The sequence below is a fragment of the Pteropus alecto genome, unplaced genomic scaffold (genome assembly GCF_000325575.1).
Source record: "Pteropus alecto unplaced genomic scaffold, ASM32557v1 scaffold7, whole genome shotgun sequence".
Lineage (NCBI taxonomy): Eukaryota > Metazoa > Chordata > Mammalia > Chiroptera > Pteropodidae > Pteropus > Pteropus alecto.
The window spans coordinates 56,659,205-56,664,954 of NW_006494614.1; the positions used below are offsets into that span (position 1 = coordinate 56,659,205).

The 5,750-nt window shown below is 34.3% G+C and overlaps 1 pseudogene; it reads left to right on the forward strand.

Annotated features, from left to right (window-relative positions):
* Positions 1 to 2,186: 2,186 nt before the first annotated feature.
* Positions 2,187 to 2,685, forward strand: LOC112474563 (annotated as a pseudogene).
* The last annotated feature ends 3,065 nt before the right edge of the window (positions 2,686 to 5,750 follow it).

Sequence of the window (5,750 nt, forward strand, 5' to 3'; positions counted from 1 at the left end):
TTTGTGGACCCCTTACACAGTGATTATGTAATTTCATGACACCCCTCTTAGAATTAAAAAACTCATAATTTTAAGTAGTAGATGATAAAGAAGTAAGTTTAAGTTATATAATTTATTTTTGATCTTTATATATTATATAATAATCACATATCATATAATAGCATTTCTCTTATATTACCTTCAGTAATTGATATGTTTTATAGCTCCAGCCTAGACTTCTTCCCTGAGCTCTAAACTCTAATACTCAACCACTGTCCCTAACGGACATCTCAAATTCACCACATCCTGATCCTCCCTCCAACATCTGCTCCAACTACAGCCTTTCCTAACTCAGTTATGGGCAGCTCCATCCTGGTCAAAAAACCCTGGAGTCATTCTCACCTCCTCTTTAACAGCCCACATCCAGTCCATCGGCAAATCTTGATGAGTCTAACACACGTGATTGTGTGTGTATGGTGTACATAACCACTTCTCATTGCCCCTCCATAGTCTGTAAGTCACAATTATTTTCTGGTCTGTTAATTGCAATAGCTTCTTACCAGTCTCTCTGTTTTTAATTTTGCCTCCTAACAATTTATTCCAGGACTTTCAGACTGGCCTTCTTAAAATAAATCATAACATCCTTCTTCTGCTCGAAACCCTCAGAGTAAAAATCAACCTCCTTATAATGGCTTACAAGGCTCTAAATGAGTTAACTCTGGGCTTACTGACATCAGTTCCTACTACCTTACTGCAGGATCAGTCTTCTTCAGCCATACTAGACTTGCTGCAGTTCCTAAAATTTTCAGGCTTACTCCTTCCTCAGGGCCTTTGAACTCACTATTTCTTCTGCCTGGCATATACTTTCCCCAGATAATTTCACGATTTGTTTCTGTACTTCCTTCAAGTCTTTTCTCAGATATACCTAAAAGTAAAATCTTTCTTAATGAGCTTATTTAAAATTACTCCCATTTCTTAATTTCTGTCCCCTTTATCTGCTTTATTTTTGTACACAGCATTTATTTTCTTATATACACTAGACCCTGCATTTTTTGTTTTTGTTTGTTTTGTCTCTTCTGCCAACACACAAATTCATACACATAATAAAAAGTAAGGTCCATGCAAACAATTATTTTTGTTTTGTTCGTTGCTCAACCCCCAGAATCTAGAAAAGTCCCTCAGCACATAGCAGACACTCATTATTTGCTGTTTGAATGCATTACATATAAAGACAAATTTCAATTCTTTTCCATTTATTGAAAGTCTTTTTAAAATGTACTTGAATTATATTTTGAAGAAAAATCATGTTTTGAAGACAAAAGGTTTGAAATTATGTCACGCTTAATTTAAAGGTAGATTGAAATAATACCGCATGTTATGTATGGCAAAAACAACTTGCTTTCATGACCTGATATTAGGAAGTATATTTAGAATTTAAAAATTCAAATTGCTTATATTTATAACGTTCATAATTTTTTCTAAATTAAACCCGACATCTTTATGTTTAAACCAATATTAAGGTGGAAAATAGTAAAAAGCAACTCGGTGCCTAATAAAAGTTTTAACAGCCTGAATGAAGGTATCACGAACCCACTCACGTCATTCTTATCAGCTGTTCATCCCCTCGTAGCCTTTTTAAGAGTCTGTGACTTCCCAACACTAGAATTAAATTTTTCTGCCATAATGAGAGCGGCTCTTTGTGCCCAGACATTCTCCATCTCCCAACACGGGAAAATTGTAAAACTTTCCACAAGGCTGACTCCCTCCCTGGTCGTCTCCATTTTTCTCCAGGTGTCGGTTATTCTGGGTTTGACACAGGTCTGTGAGGTCCTATAAGGCCTCTGATGGGCCTACCCATGTCCTCTCCAGCGCATTTTAGAATAGTCATTGTGAGGCCACCAGCCCTTTCATTTGAATTCTGTGAAGTGCCACCTGGCCTACCTTTGAGTGGAACAGTAATGCTGCCCTCTTCCAACTCCCTTCCTCTGCATCCCTGGCACTGGTTGTTTTCTGCGACACTGGCAATAGATAGGTTTAGGTTTGAACTTGCCCTGAGGAAATGGGTCAGGAGTTGTGTGTGCAAGGGGTCGGGCAATGAGAGCTGTTGGAGAACTGAGAATTTTTTTTTCCTCTTTTTAACTATTTTTATATTAGTAATACACGCAATGGAAACAATGACATAAAAAGGTTTCCGAAGAACAGACAACATGGCAAAAGTGGAGAAGAAGAAGCAGGCCTTCTGCAAGTTCACCTACCTTGGTGAGGACCTCAACCAGCTGGGGCACTCGTCCTAGGAGCAGCAGCCGAAGCAGCCCTTCAGTGCCTGGCAACGGTGGCTAACCATCCAGCACCCCTTCCACTGAGGAAGCCGCTCTCCCGCTGAAGCGCCTGCGCAAGGCCAAGAAGGAGGCGTGGACCACCGAGAAGCCGCAGGTAGTGAAGGCGCACCTATGGGATGTGATTATTTCGCTGGAGATGATAGGCAGCACGGTGGACAGCGGCAACCTCAGCTCCTTCAACCAGATGGAAATCAAGCCAGAGATAATCAGCCACTACCTGAGCGAGTTCTCCATCACCGACAAGCCCGAGTCCTGGCATGGAGGCCACTCACTCCTGTCACTTTACTCCCCTGCTCCACCAATAAAGGCAGAGAATTTTAAAAGAAAATTCTCTAGAAGGGTCTTGGGCAACACGACCATTATTTAATTCTTTTAAATCATTCAAAATAGCTAAGATGTAGAAACAACCTAATGTCTATCAATGAATGAATGGATGAAGAAAATGTAGTGTAAAAATACAGTATGTTATATAAATATAATGGAGTATTATGTAGCCTAAAAGAGAAGGAAATCATGTCATATGCAACAAACTGGATAAACCTTGAGGACATTATGCTAAATGTGGTAAGTCAGCCACAGAAGGACAAATACTGCAAGATTCCATTTATATGAGGTATATAAAATAGTCGAACCCATAGAAGCAGTGAGTAGAATAGTAGTTGCCAAGGGCAGGGGTTAAGGGAAAATGAGGAGTTGCTATTCAGTGGGTATAAAGTTTCAGTTATATGAGATAAATAAATTCTAGATATCTGCTGTACAAAATTGTGTCTATGGTTGACAATACTGTACACTCAAAAAGAATTTAAGAGGGTGGCTGGCTCTCATGTTAAGAGTTATTACCGCAATAAAAAAAGAGAGAGTGAGAAATTAAAATGGATGATTATATTGTCTTAATGGCAAGAAGGCCCTAGAACACCTTTGAAAATCTTGGTAACAGTGATCGAAGACAACTGGTTCAGTTTATAGAAAAAAAAGAAGATCCAGAGAAGAGGGCTTATCTGGGTGGAGGAAGCTCAAGAGCTGAAGGAGGCCCTTGATCAAAGTCACACACAATGTAGTTTGTATTCCTTTAAAAGTCCTGCTGCTTGCCCCACCCCCCCAATTTTAAATATCTTGATTCAAATGCCATGCCTTTGTTACATTTGCTCTCATTTTTTGTTGTAATTATTATTAATTTTTATTAATTACTGTACTAGGGGAGATCGACTAATGCACTTTTTCCTTTAATCTAATTTGGTCATAAATGTCTATTTAAACCTCTCTCACATTTAGTTTTGATATTTGTTACAACAACTGTATGCATGTGCGTGTGATCCACAGGTGATGAGAATCCTTCTGAGTTCTGATTGGTTGAATTTATTTGTGTTCCAATTGTTAGAGGATGAATATATGCTCATTAATAAAAATAGCAATAATAAATTTTATATAGGTGTGTTATTACGTGTGTTTATATTTTATATAGTATTTTATTAGATCTAAATACACATTTTATGTTTTATATAGTATTTTATTAGATCTAAATACCTAATGCTACTATTACTACTACAATAACTACCACTACTAAAGCAGTAGGCATTGAATGAACATACTCTATGTGTCAGACACTGTGCACTTCATGTACTTTATCTCATGTTATCCTCTCGAGGAGCTCTAGTCACATTAAACCTATGGTACTTTCCAGGACACTCCATGCACTTTTTTGAGCTAGTGGATATTCTGTTTGCTTGATGCTTTCCTCTCTTGGATCCATCTGGTCAGCACCTACTGATCCTTTAAATTTTTGTTCTTTGTAAATCTATTTGGGAATTGTTCCAAGAGATCACTCTCACCTATAACCTTTTCTACCTCTTCGTCAAGTATATTTTTTACTGTGATTTTCATGATTAAAAAATTATTGTTTTTGTCTTTAACTTCCCTTACTAGTTTAGCAGATTTTACAATGCTCATGAACGACTCATGACAAGAAATTGTTTGCCCAAAGTCATGCAGCTCATCACTAGTTATTTTTTCCTTTTTTGTCTTTTTATATTATTAATATAATATTTTGTTTCTTAATTGCCATAGATTCTATAGGCTATTGAATCTGCTAGTAGTTGATTTCTTTCTTTGAAAAGTTAATATCTACTTTCTTTTTCTTGACTTAGAGTTTTAACTAGGATGTCAATACTATATTGAATAATAGTGGGGCAATGTCTTGGTTTGCCCAGAACAGTCCAGGTATAAATAGTTGCCCAAGGTAAAGCCATTGTCCCAATATAACTAATGTTTATACTTTATACAACTGTCAAAAATGTCTGGTTTTAGACAAAATTTCATAGAAGTTGTGTATGTATGGCATACATCTTTCAGTCCAGATTTAATGGGAATTCTAATGTTTTTCTATTAGTATTATGTTTGCTACAGGTTTCTAATAGATTTTTTCATCTTAAGAAAATATTATTCTATTTTTAATCACTAATTTGTTTTATTATATTTTAATCAGAATTGGTGTTGAAATTTATCAATGTTTTTATGTCTGTTATATAGTTTACCTTATTTTCTAAATATGGTAATATATTAATTTTCTAATATTAAACATTAAAATCTTAGACTAATGAAATATTATTTTTATTAAATTTCACAATTGATGTACAAATACTTTATTTGAGATTTTAAAATCTACATTTATGAGAATAGCCAACTTTGTTTTATTTCCCTCCTCATCTGATTTGTGTACCAAAGTTATGAAAGCCTCAGAAAATGAACTATAAATACTTCAATGTTTTCCTTGTTTTATATTTATGTTCCGTGACGAAATTCACCTGCAAAATATTTCGGCTTCTGCTTTTTAGAATTATTTTAAAATTTTCTTTTATGATATTCTATCATTATTGATATTTCTACTTGTTTTTGTTTCAGTTTGATAATTTATATTTTCCTAGAATAATATTAATTTCATCTATATTTTAAAATCTATCAGTATTGTTTTACCGAGTGTTTTCTTAAATATATTCACTATATGTATAGCTATGACTCTTTTCTCATTACTAATGTAAATTATGGTTTCTCTTTTACTCAGTTATGTTTAATGAATGTTAATATATTGGTCTTTTCAAATTAAATGACTTTGGTTTTAATTTTTTGTTAGATATTTGTTTTCTTTTATTAATTTTGACTTGATTAGTATTTCTGTTCATTTTTTAATATGTTCACTTGAATATTTAATTAATTTGTTTTTTAGTCTATTTTTAAATGTATGTATTGAGAGTAATATATTTTCTTTGAACTACCTTTTGGCTGTTATATAGATTTTAATATGTAAGGTAACTTTAATGTTCATTTCTAAGTAGGTTGTGATTTTAGTTACATTTGGTCTTCATCCTAAAAAATTCACTGAGGTGAAAAATGAGTAGTGAACATATTTCTTTTGGAGATATATATATATATATATTA